This window comes from Parus major, chromosome 3 (assembly GCF_001522545.3).
Source record: "Parus major isolate Abel chromosome 3, Parus_major1.1, whole genome shotgun sequence".
Classification (NCBI taxonomy): domain Eukaryota; kingdom Metazoa; phylum Chordata; class Aves; order Passeriformes; family Paridae; genus Parus; species Parus major.
The window spans coordinates 24,468,010-24,494,914 of NC_031770.1; the positions used below are offsets into that span (position 1 = coordinate 24,468,010).

Consider the following 26,905-nt stretch of genomic DNA (forward strand, 5'->3'; position numbering starts at 1 on the left):
CCAATTAAATCAGTTTGGTCCATATCAGAAATCAAATATTTGTGACAATTCTCAGTCTGTTTAACACCTTTTATCTCAAATTTAAACAGGATTACAGTTGGCTTGGCATCTTATTAGCTTTATAAAGAGGCAACACGTAAATGACAAAATAAACAGGTATTTATGGATACAGATATATTTCTCAAGCTGACACCCCTAAAGCCAAATTATGTTTCTACTGGCAATTTAAGTAAAAAACTAATTTTTTGTCCATTTGGTCTTGAAAGAAAGCATTGTACTAACATTTTCTTCCTCTCCCTCTATGTAATATCATTGATCTTCTCAACTGAAAACGGTGCCAGTGGGCACAGCTCCCGGCCATGGCCAGTGGGCTATTATACCTGGGAGGCATCAGCTGTAACTTGTGAAAGATCATGTCTAGAGAAAAATGCATATGAAGAAGCACTTTTTCTGGAGTTTGGCCATGTTACACTACTGCTCAAAAAGAATGGGCAACTGCTTATAGATGAATAAAAAAACTAGCCTGCAAAAGACTTCAAAAGGTCATTGAAATTATTCCACCAAGAAATAGCTGCCCCAAGGCAAGACAAACTCTACCTATGTCCTTCCTGCCCGATGGCTGTCTCATCTACTGTAATTTCTATTACTTGAGGTTCTTTACAGCTCCCACAGACAATTTTTACCAGTTCTTTACCATCTACCTGTCTTTACCAGTAGAACTGACCCAAGTCTTTCTTGTGCTAGTTTATGCCCATTAACTTCATCTCCTACCTGCCAGGGCCATGGTTACCAAATTGACTTCTTTGCAGCTACCTGGTACATATTTCAAATCTATGAATTTCAAGTCTATTTCCTTTCTCATGTAGATTAGAAAATCTGTTTTCAATGCAGATGTTTCTTCAATCCCTTAAACCTCTATTTTAGTCCTCCTACCCAAGTGATTATACCTGCAACAAAAACTTAAACCCAGGAGAATAATATGAGATCAGAAGGTTCATTTTATGCAGGTTGAAAAGCTGTGACCTTTTAGAACCTTCCAAAGCACCTGCCTTCATCCTCCTTGCAATCACATAACCCTGTTGATGCCTCTTCAGCTCCTTAGCCAGAGTGTACCAAACTCTTTTCTATTAAACAACTATCTTCACTGTTCTCTGTCCTGCATCTGTAATGCTGCCTATTCACATCATCCTCCTCTGCACTTACTCCTACAGAAATACATCACATTTCTTCAGAATATTTCTTTAATTTCTCTTCAAATTTTAGATGTTCCTAAGTTTTGGTGTTACCTACAAACTCGAAATGTGTCGTCATCCAGATTGTGTAAATTTTCAACAAAACTAAGGTCCAGAGAAGCATCCACAGAGCCCTGCTCAGGGGCACACTATTATAACAAAGGATAATTGATAATGTTCTTCCTTCAGTGAGTTTGTCACTGATTGCAAGAATCTCATCTGTTTCTCTCACTTCGATATGAAGTTGTCACATAAACCAGTCATAACTCCAGCAAACTCAAGACATAAAGCATTTTAAGTTATGTAATGCCTTTTAGCTGTTTTTACCTTTCCCTCCCACAGTCACCACCCAAGGAAAAACCAGAGACTCTGAAACAGGACTTGTTACCAGAAGCAGCAAGAACCTGAGCTTGTGTTTGCACTTTGAGCAACAATACTGCATAAGTAATCTTAATCCATTTCTGCTCTCAGCTGCTTATTCACACCTTTGTAATGCTTAGAACTGTGTGTGTTTGTATATATGCTTCAGAACATACTGCATCCTTCCACATATCTTATTCCTCATATAGTATGTATATAGGACACAATCCAGAATGCCATCTCCACAGACAGTCAATGCAAGCACCTTCCTTTGCAAGCCATGGGACAATTTCACAACTGAATTTAAAGTCAATACCACAAAGAGGAAGACAGTACTTGTTTTTTGTTAATGTGACTGTCATCCCTGTCACTGGATTAAATGGTAGATCTTTAAATATGCTGTCACATTAAACAGTAGAGACAGAAACATTAATTTGCCTTCTGCTATTTTGGACATGACAGAAAGTTTTTTTAATTAAGTTTCCATTCATAATCAGGCTTCCAACATGTGAGTTCAATGTTCTCTATTTGGTTGTTTTAATGGTCCCTGATACAAGCCAGCCAAGGCTATGATTACTTTTATTTCTGTGTGTGAAAAGGCAAAGAATCATGAAATAGCTTACATTCCTAAAGCCTGTTGCCATTGGACAGGAGTGCTCTGGATCATCACCACTGGCAACAATAGACAGTGCTGTAAAAACAGCATGTACACATGCAGCACAACAGACCAGCTGGCCATCTTAGGACAAGGGAAATGCAGCTCTTATGACCTCCGCAATAGTTGCCTGTGCCAGTTTAAATCTCCAGCAGAGGAATTTAAATGAATGTTGAAAACTGCCCAAATAGACTCCACCTTCAGTAACGAGATTAATTCTTACCGTTATTGCCAGTTCTGTCTATAATAATGATGGAAGGTCATTTCAGGAACATATGGAAAATCATTATAATCCACAGTCCAAAAGTAATTGCTTGAGGGCATTGTGCTGTTGACTCCCTTCAGTTTGTTGCTTCATCACTTCACCCATGACCTGGAGGAATAAATTCTCCTTCGCCAACACAGCAGCAGCTTAGTTTCCATACTTGTTAGTGTCTGGTGTCTCTTACAATTACAGTTCTCAGCAAATCCAAAAGTCATAGAACATCTTAATGTCTATGAAATTCTGTGTCCACCATGTGTTACTGAATTCTAAAGTTATGTTATATTTACTAAATTAAATGATACAACAGATTTGGCTTTTGAAAACAAATTTGGAAGATGGAATATTCCAGTTGCCATGAAAAAGGCCAGAGAGAAAAATCATGATGTATTGGCAGAGAAAGATATGGACAGCATGATTAGAGAGAGCAAAATATGTAAAATCCAACTTCAAACTTCCCAAAGACACCCTCCATGAATGGGAGCCAGCTGCAAAGTTTACAGCTCTCATGAAGTAGAGCCAGAGAAGATCTGAATCTGTGGGGTCAATTCAAAGCCATAATTAGAAGTATTAAATCTTTCACTCTTCCAGCTCTCAAGATTTCACCAGATGTCACTTAGACATGGAAGGGAATGGGGCTTAGCCACAACCATCACCAATGTGGCTGTTCCCGTACTGCCTGCACCCTCCCCAATGAGCTTGGAATTGGCTGGGTATTTTCAAGTTTAGACACTGGAAAGAAATCCCACAGTTTTGTAAAAAAATCTGTGGCTAAGATATTTAATTTAGTGATCTCTGCTGTCAGGGTGAGACATTGGTGACTGGGTTCTTTTTCCCCAGGACCAAGACTGACAAGAGAGAAGCCCTTTTCTCGAATTTGGGCTAATTGTTTAATCTTTCCTTATCTATATTACATATATACAGAGTACAAGGAGCTACATACACTAAGATAAAGAGGTGTAAAATGGCTAAGGAAGAATCTCTTCAAGGTCTTTTATATGTCTATTTGTCTAATAATCAAATGCCAAGGAAGTTATTTTTCTTAGTGACCCAATGACCTGACACCTGTGTGCTGTGCTGCGGCATTCTCTATCCAATCACTCATTATTACCCAAAAACCCTTAGAAGAAGATGATGAAGAAGGAAGAAGAAGGAATAAGTAGAAAGGTCTAAATCCTAACCATCCTAAATCCTCCATATTGTCTCTTCATCTCTAATATAGCCTAAACCCTAAACTCTCTCACCCAGTGACAAGAAAAGTCTACCTTACACACTCACATTCCCAGTTTCTCTGCTTAACTTTAAAAGCTGTCTCCATGGTGTTATGCTAAAAGCTGTGCTCTCTTGGGTGTCAGAGCCAGGCAGCACAGGTAAGGGCCTATTTTCTGTGCTTCTGACCCCAACCCTACTTGTGGGAAAACAGGCAGAAAGCAGCAGCAGCAAGTCTGTTGCGGCCAGCAACTTCAGGATCTTGTCTAGGGAAGCAGCAGGGTTCTGGGGACCAGCATCAAACACCAACGAGACGGGCTCTCGTTCATGAAACCATTTATTCAGCATGGGAACAAAGTCAGGTCCAGAACAGAGAGCCCCAGACAGAGGCACAGCAGAGGTTTTTGAGGGACAGAACTCTTGAGGGTCCCTACCTTTGAGGGTGGAGCTCAGGGTCAGGGACCACTAGAAACACAGAAAGGGAGAACCCCCCAGGGACTCAAACCCAACCAGAGCACCTGGGCCGCCCTTCACAAGGGGTTTGGGGTGGGACAATGTAACTCTTTGTCTCCCCTGAGGCCGCTGCCACACAAGTCCACTTGACATGGGGGCAGTCAACACATGCATCCTTCTAAATTAGCATGGCACAGTAGTGCCTTGCTCAGCTGGGCTAACCAAAAGTACCTACGGAGGAGAGAAGAGCCAAAGGTGGTGAAAGGTTACATAGACATAGCAAATATTGGCTCTCCTAACTCTATTTCTCATGAATCAAATTTGTTTGCAAGTTTATAATTTAAAAATTTGAAAATAAGAGCAACTCAGACTGCCTTAAAATGCTATTATGAATGAAACACAACAAATCAAAGTAACTTATTTTTAATAAAGGAAATCTCTATTGAAAATCGAGACAGGACTATTTTTTTGCCTTTATTCTTTTTGAAAGACTTCCTCTAGTCCCAAACAAATAATTCAAGGAAGTCTTACATAAAAGATCTGATTAGGTGATCCCAACAGTCCTCTTCAAAACCTATGAATCAGTTTTCAGACACAACATAAAAATCACGAAACTGAGTCTCATAAAAATAATCTTGAGGATTCTTATCAAAGGAAAACTGGCTTGCATATTTCTAAGTCAAAGCACATACATAAAAAGAAAATGTAAATACAAAGCAACTGAGAGATTTCAATACAAAAAAAACAGTATTTAAAAAGAGTGGTGATAAACTCACATTCTGAGAGGATAGATGCATAGGCCTCCAAATATTCCAATTTCTCTTGGTTATCCTTACTTCGAACCAGGCTACCACTCCCTTAAGGAAACATAACTCCCACGCCCGTACCTGTCCCTTGCAGTGAACTTCACAACAACGTTCACAGAGTCTGACCTCTTGTTCAGGGCCTAAGAGGGTCCACTGTGACCTGCATGTCAGTATTCACACACCATCTGTTCTTTCACAGGAGGAATAAATTCTTTCTTTCCATATGAACTCTGAAATCTGACCAGAACATGTAGTTACAGCAGCCTCTTGCACTGAGAGGTGTAAGGTCAGAGAGAGCATGACCCCACCCTTTTCCTGATAATGATGCAATAGTTCAGTGTATCCACATGCTGCTGCTGTATATGGAAGGGAAATACATTGCAAATGAGTATGGATGTTAGTGATGCCTGGAAAAATATGACACAGTAGATCCTTGTCCTTAATATGCCTACTCGAAGAAAGGACAAAGGTTACTGTAAATCAAGTCCAGAAGATACCATTACAGTAAAAAGTCTAGGAAATTTTTATTGACAGTAATTTCCTATTCCCCTAATATAGATGCAATGATACGCACCTCCTTTCTTTATTCTTATTTTCAAAAAATTCTTCCTGTCATGCCATCTGACCTGCTTAGAACAGGGGAAAAAAAAAAAAGACTAGAGCAAGATATTTTTAGCATTCCTGAAGGAGCTTCTTCCAAATGTCATTCATTATAGAGCTACATGAAATCATCTCTCTGGACACTCACTCCAGAATCTAGGACAAAGTGAACAACTTCAGCCATAGTCCACCCCAGAGAAATATTGGATTCTCTGTTCCAGCATAATGCATTCAATTCAAATTGGTTTGTTCCTCAGCCAAGGGACACAGCAACATAATTTACTATTTCCCTTTTGAATATCGAATACAGAATAAATCTGATCTGCTGGGGAAGTGTTTTGACAGTCCAGCCTGAAAGCACATCATCTGTTTCCTGAAGCTTCCTTCCAAAGCTTCAGCAGCTAATTTTACACCATTGCACCCATGAGGTCTAAGGAAAAGGCAGGTGGAAGAGAATTAAATTGTTTACAAAGAGTGAACAACAACAGCAAAAGGTTCCAAAAACTGAGTCAATAGTTTATATCCATTACCCTTCTGTTGCAAAGCACCTGCAGCATTGAACCTCAAAAGCAAAACTGTTAGCTTGCAAATGTCATTCTAATAATTATTTTCTTATATAACATCGCATCCTAATCCCTCACAGCTCTTTTTGCGTTTTAAACCAAATCTCCACCTGTTAGTGCAAGGAAATACAAACTAAATAATCTTGCCTAGCAATAGCAAGACTCACCTTTATCTATAGTCCTCTGGTTTTTTCTTGGGTGGCAGTTTTCTGCCCACCTAACATTTTACAGGCACGGCTACATGGTGAACAGCACACAAGAAAAAGCAACATTTGGATTCAGGTTGCCTACCTGCAGTCTTCCTCAACTCCTTCCTGGCAGCCACACATAAAATACATATATTGACATCACATCATAGCCTCTCATGATTATTCAGTTGTAGAATGATTCTAGTTCAGCATTCACTGACGCTGCTTCTCCAGCCTCAGTGAAATTTATACAAGCAGAAGCTGGATGTGTGGTACCTTTAAGGATACCTGCAAGTAGGCTTTCAGTCTATGTGCAGTTTTCTCTACCATGAATTTTAGGTAGTTTACAGAAAATGGCCAATTTTCAACACAGTCAAGTGGGCACATGTAGAGAGGAATAGCTGTGCAAAGAGAAACTCTAGTAAGGGCAACAAAAAGAGCTGTGGTAGGACACACTAACAATGGCAGGTCAACTGTACTTCCGTTTTATTCTCTATGACTCAGCTGCCCATGTCTGACATTCCCACAAAATTTGGACAGGAAAAAAAGAACAAAAGCCAATATTTGATTCACAGACACACTGAAACTGTGTTTTACGGCTTTTTTCTTGTGAGGTGAAGGGGGAGAAAGCCGAGAGAAATTATAATACTTAACTGGTATGCAGCTCTAGAGGAGGATGCAGTACTCAGTGAATACTTTCATTCACTATGAAGAGTGTATAAAATATTTATATGGACCTTTCTCAGCCATCTATTTTTTCAACCTTTAATATTATTTCACTTCCATTGTAATTTATCCTTCATTTTTTCTGCCATTTTCTATTTTTTCTTATTTTCTTTCTTTAATTCTCTAATTATTATTTATTTTTTTTTTCCTTTATTTAGCATATTTCAAAATGGGTTGAGAAACTGACCCATTTGGACACACTTTACAAAGTTTCTCATTTCTTATGTTTTCAGTACATACCAATGTATTTGATGATATGTAGAGGAACAAGGAAGCCTGATGACAACATTAGTCCATCTCCAAAATCACCTGAAGGTGCAATTAAAGTCAAGAAACTGATTTTTTCCCCCTTTCTCCTTTAAAATGCTCCTGCTTTCTGTTGTCTTTGCTTGTGGAATGTACAAGCTTGTCCCACAGGACATTGGATCCCATGCAGCTCTGTCATTTGATAATCAGACCCTGAATGTGCATGTATAGATGGAAGGAGAAGGCTGTTTTCAACCAAGTTAGTGGACCATTTTGAAGCCCTACATAATCCATAATTCTCACGCAGATGGTTTAAGCAGATCCCCTATATGCCTGCTGCCAAATACCTGAAGTGGAGGGAAATCTGTTAAATTGGCCCCTTCCATACATATATCACTGCTTGAACAAAGTAAACAGTAGTGGCAAAAGGACTTTTCAGCCATCATCCCTTAATCTAAATTTACCCAGAACACTTCCTAAATTATTTTTCTCTTTTTTATTGTTGATTTTGTTATTTTTTTAAAGCTCTCAGCCAGTGTTTGCAAAGCTTGAAAACATAGACAAGGCCTCATTAAAAATTTGGGACAAGATATTGTCAAGCAAAGTAAACCCAATCTAGCCCAAAGTGATTCTTTGTTAAAGAAATAGAGTGCTTTATCATCCTGTAGTTGGGTAAGATTTTTTTTCCCCCTTCTTTTGAGTAGTCATGAGGTTTTGCCAGTTTAAACACAAACATAGTATGAAGAATTATTAGTTCAACAGTTGTATAGTTTTCAAGGCTGCTGACTTAAAAGCAAATGAGCTCATCTTCAGCCCTGTGCTTAAACAGTGATTGGTGTCTAGAATCCTCAATTAGGTTCCAATGCCCACTGTAGAGCACATCAGAATAAGATGGTGTCAAAGATGGCAATTGAGACAAAAAGTGAGGCAAGAAAACCTCCAAGAGGAACTGCTGAAAAAGAAGAGATACTGAACAAGATGTTCACCAATAAAGGGGAATCAAAGCTCTGAAATACCTCCAATAGGAAACTACACCTACTCTCTATCGCAACTACAACTGATCCCACTATTGCTACAGCCCAACAAAGATGAAGTTTTTCTCCTACCACAAAGGGTTAACAGTGAAATATGCTTAAAACATCTATGATACTTAAGGGGAGAAGAAATATCAGACAGAATACCTCAAAAAACTATTTAGACAAGATTAATTCTAGTTGGTAAGAACTGATGAACTCTTATTGAGAAAGCTTCAGCAATTTTAAACATCTTCAAAAGAGAATAGTACAAAGCCTCCAGGTGAGAAAAGGAATCCAGGAAGTAGAAATGTAACAACATTGAATGACATGAGGAGCTTTGGCCTGTTAGGATCCCTGTATCGTTTAGGTCATGAGACAATTTGTAAGCAGATACACAACAGTCATGTCTCAAGTTTTGAACTAAAAAGGCCATCAGGACCCCTCAAAGTAATATAACCACACATATCAGACTATTTCCAAATGTTTTATTTTCACTTGCTCAGGTAGGAGTCCAGCTGTGAACCACTTGGAAGCTGCTGCTCAAAACACCAGGAGGTACCACAGCCCAAGTGTGTGATGGGATAAGAAATATTGGCACAGATTTGTCAAGAAGAAACAAAGAAATATTAATCTAGATTCTTCTGCTGACAAACAGGATATATACCTAAGAAAATTCTAGCATGTGCACCTTCTGTGCCCATAGATAAACACTGAGTTTTGTGAGCTCTTACTTGAGCCTGTAAATATTCTCCTAAAGAGAGTGGGCAAATAACTATGAGACAGACATAAAACTGATTGGGAATAAGAAAAGCCACTATTACTAAAAATGTGAACCAGGCCAAGAGAGAGGCTGCTCAGCTGAAGCCCTAGTACCTCCTTACCAAGAAACCTGGATTAATTAAACAGAAGAAGCTCTCCTGCACTGTGTTGGTGCAAAATGCATCTGCCATACATTTGTACAAAACTTTATCTGTGTGATATCTTAATGGAAAGTTTGTGAGGTTCTACATTTGGGCATTTGCAAGGAGCTCAAAAGAAAAGCATTCAAAAGCCTGCCCAAATTCTCTGTGCTGACTCTTTGGTCATTAGCTCCTCTTGTCTCAGGGGCTGAATCATCCAGCTCGTTTACAGTTTCTCCTAGGTAGTTTTGTTGATTTTTTTTTCTCCTAGGTAGTTTTGTTGGATTTTGTTGGGGTTTTTTTTATGTCTTCTTAAATATTTATTGGATTCAGGACTATACCAGATGTGCTTTTAAATGCCTGAGACATTATTTGTAATCAAATCAAAGCTTTGTTTTAGGAACAGATACTCAGGTGATGATCCTGAAGCAGCTTCTGCAACAACTTAGGGTGAACCAGTTTTAGGGAGATTATCCTGCAATCAGCTACTCCCTTTTAGTTTATTTCAAAGAACTACAGAAACCTTGCACACCTATCTCCAAATTAAAAATTTTAATCATGCTTTGCTGTTCCATGTACTCCAAGTTATGTAAGTATGAAATAAAGCAGAAAAGAAAAAAGAAGTCTTATATACTGCATTCTATTTAAACTCCAGATATCTTAAGTGAAGCTACAGATCTTGCTTGATTGCTATGCTTTACTATATATGTTATTATGGCAGCTCATGAGTTATGGGTGAAACATTGGTATCTATCAGCTGTCAGAGCTTCTGCAGATCCTGCTAAAATACAGGAGTGCCTTCAGTTCTCCCAGTTTTGCAAAAGAGAGAACACGCATCTGGCGATGTGTGTGCTGCATATACGGAGTTCATGGCCAAGCCCAGCATTTTTTAAACAGGAAATTCCTAGGGGCCAAATCTCAAAGCTGTTATTTAGCTCTATGTTGTGCCAAGACTCCCTTCAATTCCAGCACAGTCCTACAAACCAAACAAGAGTTGTCTCTCACGAAATTCAGGGTCCAGCTCAATGACTTAAAATTACTTATTTTCCTTAAGTGAGGGCCACTCCTGGATTTGATCTCTACTGCAAAGACAAAGAGGTTTAGCCATTTGGGACTAACATAATCCACAAGAATGAAAGTTACTCACAATCTTTGTCCCTATTTCCCCATAAGGTCCCAAGCAATCCAGTATGGCATAGCTATGAGAACAAAGCAAAGCTGAGCACTGTACCAGGTGTACACATATCAAGGGCTCTATCTTGGGGAAAAAAATCTTTGAACCCTAATATACCACGTAGCTGACAACCAACTTAAACAACTCAAACGTGCATCGCAAGCAACTCTGGTGTTGACCATAACTCAGTGAGTTATGTCTTACATCTCCTCTTGTAGTTAGTCTTTTTCTGTAACAATTGTACAGATCACTCACCAGTCTGGAGAGGTGAGAGTAGCAGCCTTCAAAATGGACTTTGATCTCCTAGCTGACAGACTCTTGAAGTACTCATAGTAATCCATAAGATATTACTGTAGCAACGACATGCTGATAACAGAACAAAATTTGTACTGAAGAGGCATGAAACACAGATTATGGTTGTTTGAAAACAAAAGTTTTCACAGCAAATGTTTTACAAACTTCAAAACATAAGGGAGCCAATGCTACAACTGCAATAAAATCTAACCTCTTAACTACATAAAAGACAAATTTTGAATAAATCTTGGAGATTCTTCCAGTCTCCAGAAGAAAAAAAAAAAAAACTAAAATGATAAATACTTGTTTGTTATTTTATTTGTTATGCTTAGAAAACAGGAGATAATTCTGTTTCTCATGTAAGTACTTACACAGAAACTCCTAGGCAGTAAAATTATGGAGCCAATATCTATTCCAATGTACACTTTATAAAAACCCTTGCAGATACATAGGCCTGCATGGGGTATAGTATGGCAAAGACATGAGCAGCCACTTAAATCCAGAATGACCTGTAAACAAAGTAATATTCAAATATTGTTCATGGACCCTATAAAGAAATTATTAAAAAAATATTATTACTGACTGGAGATTAGCAATTTTCAGTCCTTCTGCCTTCAAGTTGATATTACGTAGAATTTAGAGAGCATTGTACAAGCTATGAGTACGTTTGTGTTTAGCCATTTATCTCTGAAGGCCTCCAGCAAAGTGTTAGGAAACTGAACACCAGCAATTGCATTCAAAGCAGCAAACCTTATCACCACTACCCAATTAAGACACCTGGAGTGACCCCCAGGTTAAACATGCTCAGAGAACAGGGTGGCAGTATGAGTACCGTAACCTCCTCTGAACTCCATGTCACCAAAAAAAAAAAATAAAAAAATAAAAAAATTTAAAAAAATTAAAAAAGGGAATTTCAGTAACTACACATAGAGGGGAATTTTATCACTCTGAGTTTTGAAATAATGCAATTATCGCTGGGGTCTGTCACAGCTGCATGCTACATGTGCATGCTCACACAGCCCTTATCAGCTACTTCCATTTGCAGGTAGCGGGAGGCCAAATTCCCTCAGGTGTGACAACAACACAGAAACTGAGCTGGGAAGAAGGCCCTGACATCCATCACTCAGAAAAGAGAAAAGAAAGAATACCTACCCATGCAGCTTTTGTTTTTCTGCAGTCTGTCTATGCTGAATATTGCAAAGGTTTTACACTCCAATTTCAAGGTCTTTCTTCTCTGGGTCTCTTCTGCTCCACCCCTCCATTATTCTACTCCATTCCCACCACCTTTTTGGTTCTGAGTAAAAGGCAAAAAATTCCTATCCTTGTTTTCTCATCCTGCATTCCTCTAGTACAGTATATTCATCTTCCCAATTCTTGATGGAGCTCTGATTTTTTTTGGAACAGCAGCTGTTCGTTACTGCATGTATTAAACAGGAAAAAAATAAGGACTCCACTTCTAATCACTAAGTTCAAAGAATCCATTTTTGCCTCTAATCTTCAAATTTTATGCATACAAATTTAATTGTACTCCAATGCAGTTATTTCTCTTACACCTTTCAAAATCCCTTTCAAATATCCCCATGCAAATAAATCAGTAGCAAAATCAGTTCCCTCTAAAGGAGGGAACCAGCTTCATTTTAGAGCCCAATTAAATTAGACCACTTTTAAACTGTATACTGAAGATAACTTCCAACTCAAATATATGTTGTGTAGCCTATCACATAGCTATAGCCTAAGAGAGTGTAGAGAGTGTTAAAAAGTTCACTGGATTTCCAACAAGAAAGGCTTCTTGTAGAGGAACAGAATTAGACAAAGACTCATAAAACCATCAATTCTAGCTTTTTGCTATCAGGTCCTCTAAACTGTGGTACAACATCACCTGTGCAGTGGAATTGTATGCTTTTCCTTGTCTATTATGTTGCAGCTGATGGTTCCATAAAATCATTATGCAATTTCTTTGGGGAAGAAGTTTCTTTCAAGTGTGGTGAAAGTTTTTAATCACAGCTTTAAATGCAGCTTTTGGAGTTTTTGGCACATGTTAAGGGAGATGCTTGGAAGCTTGAAGCAAGGTTCCATATTGTTGCCAGTCAGATTAGAAATAGCAAAGATATTTTCATAACATTTTTGCAGAAAGAATAAGAGCACATCTAATCTAGGAGTTTCCAATATACACATACTGTAGCAAAGTATTTTATTATTTTGCAACATCAGATTAGATTTGTAGTTTAATTGCAGAGACACCTAAGTCATATCAGTCTGAACTGAAACAGCCTTCTGCCTATTCAAGGAATTAATAGTCCAGTGAATCTACATAGAAGAGAAAAAAAAATCCAATAGACCCTGACAATCAAAAGAGATTTGACCTAAAAGCTGGCAGTCTTAGCCCCAAACATGTCTACAAGAAAACATGAACCAGATCCCTGAAAATGTAATGCTGCTCAAAGAATGTACCCTGTCTAACCACAGTAAAATAAGGGATTTAGTCTCCTGTGCTGTGGAGAAAGACCAGAGAACCCAAAACACACACATCAAATTATGACTTACTGTGGGGAAGTTTTTCTTTCATGACCCCATAGATGACAAGTGAAATCCCCAAAGCATGGCATTATTAACCAAGCATACTTTTCTCTTTTTTTCTTCTTTAATAAGCACCAGCAGGAGACATCTTTGCATTGGACGTGATAGGAAGTTGGGGTTCAAAGTCAGACCACTCAGGAACAGATGTTTCCTAGTGGAAAGCTATGCATGAGGATTGAGATTCTCAAAAGGAGCCAAATAATAGTTGGGTGCCCTTCCATGATAATCTGTAACACTGTAATAATCATCATTAGTAATGGTACAAACCCAGAGTCCTAATTGTACAAACTTGAGTTAAAGCTGCCTTTGTTCCAGGATCCTTAAGTCTGAACTCCACCATTACAAAAGGCCTCATGAAGCTCTGAAGAGGGTAATTTCTCAGGTGGAAAGCACCCTGCCGACACGTTCCAGTGTGATAAATAATGGTAACAAGTCATCCTTTCTTCTAAAAATGTTTCTTCAAACACAACCTGCCCTCAAGTTCTTAAATTAATTTTAACCATGGTAAAATATGATTTTAACTGCTATTCTGTTTTGGAGATCCTGTGCTCTCCAAAAAGTAGTGCACAGCGATGAAATTTCTGATTAAGAATTGTTCAGTAAATGACCTAATTTATAACAAGGTTGTTTCTAGACTGTCAAATCCATTCCTTATTCGAAGAGTGGATATAACATTTTGGCATAAGACTTCATAAATACAAGTCGAATTCCTATTTGAAGTACAAAACTGAAATTAACATTGACCACAGATCTGAGATCAGCTCTCAGAAACACAACAGCTGCAGAATTTGCTTATCAGCATGTCCTCTAGATTATTTTCGCAGATGCCTCTTTGCAACAAACTGGAAAATTTGATTTTTTGTTAATTGTACTTTCAATTTTAGAGAATGTTATGGAGACAAAGTAATTTCTTACTGTAATTTAACAATAACAAAATAGAAATTCAAAAACTGGCAGATCCTGCATGTCAAACATTAGTAATTACTTGGAAAAGTCATAATAGCCAGACATGCAGATCTTCAGTGTTTTTCCTTTGCACAACTTAATTAGCGCAACAGACACTTAAATCTGTCCTTAAGCTGACAATGCCCCAAGCATTTCCTTAAGAGAGGGCAGTGCGAGTTCAGCTGTGTCAGGCCACACCAGCTGCCTGGCACGCCAGTCTGGGCACGGAGCAAAATAAAGGAAAAATGCAGTGACCCCCACCCTTCTCCAACAGGGAGTCTAAGCTGCACTTGGGTCAGGATAACCTGGCAGCTTCTGTGACTGAATGGGATGGAGAGCAGACAGAAAGGCAGAAAAACAAGCAATCCCACTGAACAGTGCTGCACAACACCCAGCCAGCCACCTTTTCTCTGGGCTGGTTGATACTGTGACTGTGCACTCTGCATTAGTGCCAACAAGCTTTAAAGTTGCTACCAAAAATCATCCTCTACCTTTAATGGGAAAAGCAACTTTTCTTTTATTCATGTAGTCACACAACTCTCCTAGAGCAGAGAAACATCAAAATCAACAGACTAGATGCTCTACAGTCCTTTGTTATATGGAAAGCTGGTCAGAAATCAGAATTTGCTTCATAAGATAAACAAAAGATATCCCAAGTGATAAGCTAGAGTTTGAAATTTTCTAGAAAGACCTGAATAAAGTTAACTTATAGCCATAAAAAGCAATTACACTGCTGAATGCATGTATTTTACATTAAAATGGTAAGGCATTTAAAATATCCTCTAGAATTTTAAGGTCTAAATTAAGATATCTCAAAGGATGGAAAGGAAAACATTTTCCCAAGTGAAAAAAAACCCCAAATGCTTACAACCTTTATGTTCCTATGAAACACAGGAAATTCAACAAAATCATATTTTAGGAATGAATAATTTTTTATTACTAGCTCCAATCCATTACAATTATAGATGATTATGGAGCTCCAGACAAGGGTCCTCTGCACAGATCACTGTGACGCAAAAAATGTGCTGGTCCTGAAAATAAACTCAAAGTTCCCATGATTTTTTGCAAAATCCTCTGACAATCTCACATCTTGCACACTAAACAACTTGACTGCTTCCATCATAACCACTTCTGAGGTCAGAGCTCTCTCCATTACCTTAGACTGATCTTGGCCAAACAAGATGAGTCTGTGGTGCTAAAGTGGGTGTTTCCATCACCCCTTTCACCTAGGCTTTTCTGAGACAAGCAGCATGAATGTGCCGAACATTCTAATGTTTGCAGCAATAAAACTGTTCTGTCCTTCTGCTGTACTTTGGCACAAGTTATTCTTCAACTCCTGCAGCTGTAACAGGAATTAATTATCTGCAGTTCTGTGCTCATTTGATCAGAGGCTTTAGTGCACCCATTCATAGCACTTAAAGGAGAGAGTCTCAGCTAAGGGCTCTGAAGGACAAGGCGAGAACCAAGCATTACGTACAGCAAGCCTCTCTTGTCTTTAGCGTCTGAACTCTACTCTGGTACTGGATTTGTTTCACTTTTTTGTTTTCAGTTGCTGTATGCTTTTGGAAAACCAAGGCTCTCCAAGTCATTCAGAAGTGTTACATCAATCAACACATCAGTGCAGTGGATGTCAACATCACCACACTCCCGGAGCACAGCCAGCACTGGACAAAGCATCCAAAAAGTAATGGGGACCACTTTCCTCCTTGGAAAGTTTCATTTTAATATACTTTTTAAGGATGCTGACAGCAAAGAGATCACCACAGATCGTCATCAAGTTCAAGCTTGTAAAACAGATCCAAGTCCTATAGATCCAAGTGGTTCAAACTTGTGCAAAATTAAGGAGACAGATTCTATTATATATTTTTATTTTTTCTTTATTAATCAAGGGGCCTAGCCAAATTTTCAGCAGGCAGAGAGGAAATAATTCCAATGTCATCTATTACTTCCATTCTCAGTTTGAAACCATCTTACTGATTCCACTGAAATCATACCTCTGCAAGATCTGGACCAGCAGAGAATCAGGCTCTGGAATTTTGCTTTGGAACATTTTTTGATCTAAGAGTGAACAGTAGAGCTCAAATCGAAGGGTTCTGTTTGTATCTGCACTGGTTCCATGCCTCTTTCATTACTTTTTAAAGCTATAAGAAAGGATTCTAATATGTAACATAAGCAAACTAGTCTCAAAACAGACTAATTATATCACTCTTGCCCTTCCCTTATAGCAGTTTTAACTCATCTCTAAATTCCAGTCATCTGTTTCTAATTCAAGTACATTTCAATTTCCTCACTTGATATGAGGAGCAGCAGCACTAGTGCTCACCAGAGGCCCTCACTGAGTGAAATAAGACTCAGGAAAAACCCTGGTGGCTCTGCAAAGCAAGTTGACCTGGCAGTTCTCAGCCTGGTCTTTCAGTAACACCACTTGGATCCAGCAACTTAGTAAGTAATGGGCAAGTAGCCCATATAGGTACTGTTGCTGTGATACTATTTTAGTATTTCAGGTGAGTGTTCAGCACTTCAGAAGAAAGATTTACCAGATTTCCCCTATTTTTTGTGTTAGTACTTGCCAGAGAAATAATTCCAATTGATAGACAATTCCAATTGATGCCTTCTCCATCAGCTGTTGTCCTGCTTTGATGAATCTTTACTAGTAAAATATTACATTGAATCCTGTAAGATGTTATACCTAAAGGTCTATGTATGAAATCCATCCAGGGAGGTGAGCACCAACGTAGGAGGTTATGGGACTGATGGGGGGAAGATAGATTGGTAGCACAGCTTTGTGGTTACCAATTTGTACTGTTAAATAGCTCATATTCCAGAAGCCTCTTTCTTTTTCAGGATGATAAGGGAAAATTCAATGACCTCCAAAGGGGTTGTGGGAGTTACTTTCTCCTTAGTGAGGGAAAAAAATAAATGCCTGTATTTCTATTGTTTATTTGCAAGATGAAGAAGTTCCTAACAATATTTCCCATTTCAAGAGTGTGCTACTTATAATAGGCTTTTGAATTTTCTTCAATAATTAGTTCACAAATAGAAAATATTATGCAGATAAGGGAAAACTAATGTTTCTCAGACTTACTCTACTGACTATGGAGTTAAGCAAAGGATGTTCCATATGTGAGCCTGGGATGGGCTTTCCTGATAGGATATGTGCCTGCAGAACAAAAAGTACAACGCATCACAATGGGAAACTTTGAACAATATGGAGAGAAGGAAAACTACTAATCTATTCTTCCAAATAATATTCTTTATTGTAGCAATGATGTTATTATTTTGCATTCAAATGTAAATTAAGAAGAAATAATTTATTGCATTGAGACTCTTCCGAGTTGTTGACCCCCTAAGATTTTTGAATTAAATTTTTCAGTCAAAACAGTTAATAATAGAAACAACATCTGCAGCAAAAAGGGCAGAAAGGCAGGCTTTTTTGCATACTTTGACAGTTCTGTGATTTCCAGATTACATGTGTGAACTAGGCATAAATTTGTCAATGAAAATTTGAATTTAAAAAAGAAGCCAAATTTTACTAAAACATGGCTGCAGATTTCTAACAGAAAAACTTCGACAAAATGAGCCAAGTCCAGCATACAGTTATTAATATCACATACCTTACCTTGCCAGTTTTTCAATCAACTGCAAACAGCTAAATCTGGAGCATTATTCTTAACCATACTTCTCACAGAGGTACTAAAATCCTGAATTGAAATCCTAATTTTTTTTATTTTTTTTTTTTTGGTAGATTAGCACAACCTCTACAGCACATACCTAAAATCAACTTCACACAAAATCAGATCCATGTGCAAAACCTGCCAAGCCCTGAATGAAGAGGGATACTCTCAGCTTCTCTGAGTAGTAGCAGATGTGAAGCCCTGGCAGTAGAGCCTCCAGTCAAAACATTAAAAGGGGTCTTAACTCACATTTGCTGGCATATTGAGGTGAATGGGGCTACAGAAATACCTCCAGTTGACTGCTACCTCCCATCTGCCCCCCACTACAACTTCCCTGCTGGTAGCAGGCACAGCTGAGTAGGATACATATGCACTAAATCACTCTGTGTTTCTGGCACAGTTATGTGAAAAATTGGTGGGTACACCATTAGAGTGGCTTGTTGGACACTCTGTATGAAGCTACCAGCATTCAAGTAATCCCCCCATTCAGAAACGGTTGGAAAGTCCCTATGGCTGGCCTGAGCTCCCACTACAGAAAACCTCTACAGAACAAGGCACACCTTTCCCAAGGGCTGGACAACGCCCATACATTTGGATTTGTAAGAGTACAGGTAATATTGCCATCTAGTGACTCCTGTTGCAGCCATATTGGCAGGATTTTAATTGGGCTATACAATTATCCTCAGCAACTATATGGTTTTTACTAACCTGAAGGTCCAGAGCATGTAAGTTTGTAATCTTTTTCATATCATAGCCTATTATAACAATCAAATATTTTTGCGTCTGTCTGACTTCTAGAGAAGCAGTTACAGCCCCTCTACAGCATGATCAGGCTGATGACCCTCAGAAGCCTACAGCTCTACAGATTTATTCCATAAATTAAGTGATTTTCCTGGCACTAGGCTCTTATCTTGAATCACCTACTTGGACTCCAACAAAAAAAATGAATGTTGGCATTTTTGTTAAATTCAACTTGCAAGGTGCAAGTAAATGGAAAGAACATTCTTGCGGCATGCATGAAAAAAATATTCTGCAGCTGTGTTACATCTCCAGCACATCAGCCAAACTTTGATAGAGAGACACTGAAACCATTCTTCTCAGAATGACAAAAATATCTGTCATCTAACTCATTGCAGATACAGCAAGTCAGTACTGTGACCATCTTAATGCAATTGTGATGGAGCTGTGATCCAGTCTGCAGCACTTAGCAATCAGCAACTTTTTCTGTATACTACAAAAGACACTTCTTGCTTTCAGGGGGTTTTCTGCAGATCTGAGGGAGATGTCATCTCAAGACTTTTGGCTTGTTTAGTGTGGTTTTACTCCATTCATTCTTTTTAAACTGGAAGAATGGTAGCAGTTTCCCTTCAAAAGGCCCATACTGGAGGCTTCAGGGTGGGGGGGAGCAGGGGGTGGAGGAGGGGAGAGGACAATATCAGGAAATAATTTAGTAGACAATCATGACCACCAGGTAAAGTGCTACAAATAGAAGTACGAAGGGTGGCTGTGGAAGAGGTGGTTGGGCATGTTTACAAAGAAGTGAAGGGAGAGCAGAATCAGAAATGAACAAAGTTTGAAAGGTGCTTAACACAGAAAAACTAGTAATACAGGGAAGGCATTAAAGAGAAAGAATGTGCTCTCTTGGACAAAAAGAGGAAAAAAGCAGCCCTGAGTAACTAGGAGACAAGCAAGGCAATAGTCCAAGTTAAAACAGGGTCAGACCAGATAAACACCTTTGACATTTATGGAATTTGCTAATGTCCCACTATGATGATGCTGCTTCATTCTGTGTCACTCACACTGACAGCCAGTACTCACAGGTCTGTCTCATGAATTAGACAATAGTGCATGCACTGCAGACACAGCTTGTGCTAGGTATGACTTTAACATAAAATAGTTTGGAACAGCTCCAGTGCTTTGCTTTCATACCATTCTTGCACTTGAATTGCTTTATGCAGCTGCATTTCTCAGAAAATTGAGAAACCCTGACAACTCCTCCATTGCAGCTGGACTAGCTAAAACAGCTCAATGCCTTGGTAAATTGGTCAGGCTCTTTGTGTCACCCCATGTTGCCACTGGCCTCCAGCTCCATTAGCTTTTCTCATGCATTCCAAGATTTACTCTGTTATTCTCTGTGAAGTTTGTTCCGCAGTTTGTGAGCACACCAGTGCTCTCTCTCATATGCACACAAGCCTGGAAAGGTCAGAACTCACAGATGTTTTGTAAAAAACATAGAACCCATGACTTGCATGAGATCTGTGTCTTACTCAGAGAGAAAGATATATATCCTGCATATGGAAAGCATCACATTTAACTCATTTAAAACATGAATCACATTTCTCATTCTTGCACAGCTCATCCCAGCTATATCATGGCTGCTATCACACTGTTAACATCCAGCTTTAAAAAAAAATAAATAAAAGAGCTTATCACTATGAAGTACAATTCCCCATAGATGAAACCTTGAAGGCATGACCAATGAAGAATGTACCATTTCAGAACAGAAAAAGACTGAACAATGCAGAACACTCATCTAACACTTGTATCATACATATATAGCAGCATGCCTAGATCTCATTTATGGGCTGCCACCCATATTGATGTTTATACAGTGCAGAGTCAAACAAAGAATTGCTGCCTCAGAAGACTCACAGCTTAATTCTCCTACCAATCCTTAGGCCAGCTCAGCCATACCAAGTAACAATGACACATTCTGAAGGCAGAAATGGACTTCTTTAAAGATATGAGAATATTTTAAAATGCACTGAACCCAACCTCAGGGAGAGTTAAGAGTGCCTTATGAAAGCTTTAACTTAGTTGGAAGTTTTGTAGCAGTTTTTAATTCCTTATCCTTTCCAGATACACCTTAGGAGCACAGATTCATCACATCCCATTTCATCTTAGGCATACTGTCAGTACAAAGGGAATGCCTACATATCTGATTATGCCGTCTTTTGCAGTGCTTTTTTTCTGATAAAGGACTAGTAGCACAAAAGGTCTATCTGCACACAAGCGAAGCTTTAGGCTTAATTGTAAGCCAAAATTTTCTTAGCTGGAATTCAAATTTTAGAGAGTGTTTCAACAATGAAGCCTGAAGCCCTATAAGATGTAGTGCACCTTTAGCTCCTTTTTCTTGTTGGACGTACAGAGTGCAGTCTGTACTAATATACCAGTTCCTTACATGGAAATAATAATCACATTTGTTGCCCAAAAAAAATCCACCTATTCTGAGGAAGTCTGACATACTCACCTTTTGCAAGAGTGGTTTCCTATCCGTGGACTGCCCACACTGACATCTAAATAGGCAACACAGAAACAACAGTCTAGGATAGCAACAGTTTGCAGAAACAACACACATCACAACAGCTCTTAGTATCATTTTGGTTTGGGTTTTCTTCTCCCTCCTTGGTGAGGATTTAGATGGAATAGCACAAGCTACATGAAGACATGTGGAAACAGCCCTGAAAGAGAAAAGAAAACTGGACAAAGATGAAATCCTGGGGACAAACCACAACTGACAAAAAAAGTAAAGGAAGGAGAAAATGAAATAAAGCAGCTCAAATAGATTCAGTAAGATTCAGACAGATCCACACAAAAGTCTGTTTACTTGCTGCAGGACACTGCTTTAAAGCAACAAAAAATTTGTTTGGGCTTGCCCCACAGGGCCTGGCAAAGTGTCCTTATAGGCACATAGTGTCACTTCCTGAGCCACTGAGGGTGTGACCCAGACCACCTTTCCTGCTCCCCCACCTAAGTACTAAGGCCTTACTGGGCAGATCACAGGGAGTACCTAAGTTGCAGCTGCAGTTTCTTCCTCCTATTACAACACAGCATAACCAGATGGTCCATTAGCCCATAGGCACAGCAAAAGGCTATGGGCCTGAGCTGTAGGAAATATTGCACTAGGAAAGCAGAGGAAATGTGGGGTTTGAAGCTGGCTTTGTCCATCCAATACCAGCAAAAAGTGCACAGGGTGGCACACAACATCTTCAGCCAGTGTGAGGCTTACCCCTCCAGGTGCCCTCTCCATGGAACAGGTCAGCTGTTATCCTTGCAGCCACACTGGGACTTGATTTTGCAGGGAAAACAAAGTTGGGTGTGGGCACCGGGCACCACTGAAGTGGAATACACAGGAGAGCTGAGAAGTCATTCAGGTAAGTTCAAACATAGGAGAGTGGAGGGCAAGGAAGAAAGAAGACATGGCAATCTTAAAGATAGCCACTGGGAGATGTTCAGAGTCAGATGCTACAAGAATTTAAATGCCACTTCTCTTTGAAGGCTATGAAAAGCTGCTATTTCCTTTAATATGAGGGAGAGGGCACAGCCATATCTGCAAGAAATCAGGCTACAAAATTTGTTCTCTACATATAATTAACCTTAGTCTAACTAAACATCAGGTATATTGCAAGAGGGATCTCTAAGATTGCTCTAGAAACTCTAGAATTTCCCTCTTGAGGGAACTCTGAAAAGGTATTTGAGTAGCTGTAGCAGACATGCAAACTAGCAGTCATACATCAGAATGACTAGGTAAGAAACTTCTGCTTCCAAATATACTTGTAAAGGTTAAAATTAATTAGGATACAGAAATAAGTAATATTTCACTGGAAAAAGAAAAAAAAAATGGTCCCAGCGCTAGAAAAATAACAAGGCCTCCATTAGAACAAATCCAAGTTTAAAATGCAGTCTTGTAAACACATGTGTAGAATTTATGCCGGGGGAAGGGCATTTACAGTGGTGCTAGGAGCAACACATCATACTAAAGAGCAGAAAAAACCATGTGTACTGCATAATAGGAAAAGTTCTTTTCTTGTTAGATCTGTGACTCTACAGGATAGTCTAAAATAAGCGTGCTAAAACATTGCTAAACAAGTGAGGCAAAACCCTCTAAAAATTCATGCCTAAATGATATTTTTAAGTCTTCCACTTGTGAATGTGAGTGCAAAAGGAAGGATTTTCACTAAAGCAAGAAAAAGCATTTTTTCCCCCACCCCTTCTGCTCAGTGAGCAAGAGGTCAGAAAATGCCCATGCATGTGTCCTGCAGGGACCCACATACCAGACCCATCACCCTAATCAACACGCTTACTGCTTAAGCCCTTGTTTTGTTTAGGTTTTTGGCTTTTTTTTTTTCCCCTCTCTTTGCAGTTCCTGTAAATTTGATAAATCTTGTTTGGGGTTTGTTGAGGTTTGGGGGTTTTTTTGAAAGAAAAGCTCAAGTGAGCTGTGCATGTTTTATAGTCAATACATCCATAAACCAAACACACCAAATGCTAGAACAGTTTGCTGAGAGTCATTCAGGCGAGCCCTAATTAAAAAGAAAAGAAACCCTTGCAAACAGCATGTCTCCAAGAGGTGAAAGGTCCTCATGCTGCTCGGTGAGGAAACACCAGGGCCACCTTTAAACTTTAGAGTTTTATTAGTGCCTTTGTCAGCAGCATGTATCTGTGTGTTGTGTTTTAATCGAGGCTCTGAATTTGTCTGTGACAGACTCAAAACAGGAAATTAACACCCTGCGGTGTGGCGGCAAAGCCTCAGAGGAAGCAGCAGTGGGGTACATGAGACCGAGGATGAACAAAGACCCATAAACATAACGTCACCCATAAAAGTCACACTTTAAGGCACAGGAAGGATACTAAACAACACTTGGCTGCATTACATGCTTGCAGTAAAAAGAAAGCCTCAGGTTGAGCAGCAGAACATTTATAAGGCACTTGTATTTTTCGAAATTATTGCTATAGCTTTTGTTTTGAGCAAAGCAGTTCAAAGTTAGGCATAGGAAATACCCAACGAGCTCACGAATGTTACGTTTCCACTCGACGCGTGGCTCAGGGCTAAGATATTGCTTTTTATCTGTCTCCCTGTTTATTTGGGTTGTTTCCTCTTCGTAAGGGGCTCAACTTTTCTGCAGGCAGCTGGATGGATTTCCCCTGTTACCATGGCATTGCTGACCTTTAACATGGGGCTGTTAACATGACCTTTGCTTCTTTCCATTCCTACAAGGATGTTTCAGTGTAAATAATGTGGAAGCCAAACAGCACTGGGAGATTCCTCCTCTGGGAGATGGGAATGCAGCTTGCTCAGCTAGGAGAGGAACAGGACAAGAGCTGCAAGCTGATAGCTGACAGCTAATAGCAATGTAAAACTCAAGTACTGTCTCAAACAGAACTCTTCTGCCCTGAGAGATGCCTGGCAACTACTTTTACAGTACTTAACACTACCTGTGAACTGCCCTGTCTCAAAAGCAGAAGACAGGGTAGACCATATGCAGTTGCAGAGGCCCAAAGACAGACTCTGCAGGGCAGAACAGTCCTGTTGAGTGGGGTAACAGAGCCCTAGAATGAAGAAATATTGGCAATATTGCCTAAGATGGCTATTGTAACTCCTAGGATTTTTAAAGCCCAAAAGGTTCCCACAAACAGAGGGGAAGTTCACTTCTTAAGAAAAACATACATTTTACAGAATTTCAATTAAAACAACACCAGAAACCACCTAATTCACTATTAAAAAAAAAAAGAAAAAAAAAAAGAGGAAAACCCTCTGTTGTAGCCTTTATCTAATATATTCTTTGCCTCAAGCAACTCTTAATATAGTTATATAAATTCTATTAACTTAAATGAAAGGAAAATCCAAAGTTTCATGGGGCAGTAGAAATTGCTGCTGCAAATTAGACCAGTCTGCAGCCTACTGTACTGAGGGGAACTTTAAAAGATTTCTGCCAGACTCCTCAGGCATGAAGTGATATTTTGAACATTGTAACAGTGGCTAGAAGCTTCAGGAAAAGGTGTGCATTATTGAGAAAAAAGGTTTGTTCACAGTGGGAGTTTCCTCTAATCCTGCGCAGATTTAGAATTAATTTTTCAAGAGAGACCAAATAATACCCTAAATTCCACTAAAATTTGATGGGATTTATGTGCCTATCATCCTAAGTCCTAAGCTTTTGTGTTGGGTTTATGCAGTAGAGCATGAGAGAGAGATATTTCATATATAACTCAAACAGTTCAGATTATACTCAAGTAATCCAAACCACATGTAGATCACTGCAGTCAAAATACTGTGGAGGGAGGGGTTTTTTCCCCCCCTTTTTTCTGATTTTTAAAGCAGGATTTCCAGTACTTTTAGGACTGGAGTGGACTCTGAAAAGCACAACTCCTGAGTGTCAGAGCAGCCCCAGAGCTGTGCTGGTGTTCAGGCTGGGGGCTGGTCCTGACAGGCGCCCTGGGAGCAGCTGCAGCACTGTGCTCATGCAGAAAGGCAGCTATGCAGAGGCAGCACCAGCTGCACATTTCCCTGTGCCTGGGGAATCCCCTGCCACGAAAATCAGTCGACTTCGAGTTCTTTGAGCTGTTGGAGCAACACATGGGTGCTAGATCAGCTTTGGGTATGGTGTGCCAGAATTTCCACCCAGTACTAACACAAAATATGCTATAGAGTAAGAATAGCTTCACTGACTGTGTACAGATTGTCTAAAAGTGACTTAAGATGATAAAAAAAGGACAAAAACAGATTATTCATATAAATAGGGGGTACTTCCTGTGGATTCCTACTGACATTTTTTTTTTAAACATGCAGGATTAAAACACTAAAGATAAGTTCACTTGAAATGTCATCTGTACTCTGGAAGATTGAATATGTGGCTTCTCACATACAAGTTTCAGACAAAACTCTGCTCTGTCAGATACTGATGCAAAAATGTGCAAGAGAAAAGTACCAAAATAAATGTAAAAGCTTTCCACTAGCAAACAGGAAACTAGAGCAGCACCAAGAAGTTCTGCTGTTCACTGAGGATCTGTTCAAATCAGATGTTGTTGAAGAGATTCAAGCCAAATGAGGATGCTGTAAAGACAAGTTTAAATACATGTCAGATTCAAGTGGAACCTAAAATTAGTACAGAGTGTTTTGTTTCTTCACTCTATATTGCTGTCCTATGTAATGAGATCATATTGTTGTTAGAGCCAAATGCTCTTTCTCACTGCTGTTGCTATGAGAGGCTGACAGAAGCTGCCAAGACCTCTTGTGAGGCATTTTAAATGAAAATCTATATACATTTTTAACTGTCTTTTTTATCACCATACAATGTCTTACAGAGTTAAGATTCTGATATGGCAATTATTTACCTTGCAAAACCAGTTAAGCTATGCCTGATTTCACAACATACAGCTGATAAGTGGGTATATATAAAGTTAGAAGTATTTTGTTGAGTAGAAAACCTGACATGGGAGTTGGTTGCTATGGGTTTTTGAGGCACTTACATAAAAATTAAAATTGGAATAGGCTCAAGGACCTCATTTGTCTCTTATTTTTACAAGTGACAAACCAAATGAACCCCCAAATGCCAAATGAGCAGTCCTAGAGTAAAATCTAGTGTGACAGGAGGCCAATTAGGCCACCTGAAAAAGTTGATTTTTTCCACAGGAGTAGGAACTTCAGAAAAAGCCATTTTCAGCAAAATAAGTTGACTATAATAATGTGTTCTTTCAAAACCAAATATCATTAATCCTAGGAGAATTATGCTGTAAATATATTCCTAGAACTAAGAAAAAAAAATGTTGAAAATATACTGAGAAAATGGCTTTTTTAACCAGCTGGCACTTCTCAATTGGCAGCTCTACAGTCAAATCTCAGGTAGTCCTATTTCTTAGGTATGCTCAGAGACCAGAGTGCAGATATATCCTCTCTGAACTGTGACACAATCCCCACCAGCACACAGAACTCTAATGTTCCTTTAGTTTCTCAGTTCTGACATTTCCACAGCCAAGTTGCTCAGAAAATCCAGAGTTACAGTAGGATCTGGTGGTGCTGGCCAAGCTGTATCTGCCATTCTTCTCCAGTAAGGAGTCAGGACTCAGTGACTTCTGTCAGGACACAGAAGGAAGGCTAGGTGGGATCAAGGGTGTTATGAAAAAGAACTGGGTGATTTTGGGGTTAGATTATTGTCGCTGGCCATAACAGACGCAGTAATCCTGCTCCTGATTTTTTGGGCTCTTTATCAGTTCTCTCAGTATTAAATTCAGAGGGCAGACAGATCTAT

General features: G+C 39.2%; 1 long non-coding RNA gene across 1 annotated transcript in view; it reads right to left on the reverse strand.

Annotated features, from left to right (window-relative positions):
* The window catches only part of LOC107201673, a 193,179-nt gene that overhangs the window by 95,483 nt on the left and 70,791 nt on the right, over nucleotides 1-26,905 (reverse strand). The window contains exon 4 of the long non-coding RNA XR_004496783.1: nucleotides 17,291-17,365. This is a non-coding gene — a long non-coding RNA (uncharacterized LOC107201673). The remainder of the gene's footprint in view (nucleotides 1-17,290; nucleotides 17,366-26,905) is intronic.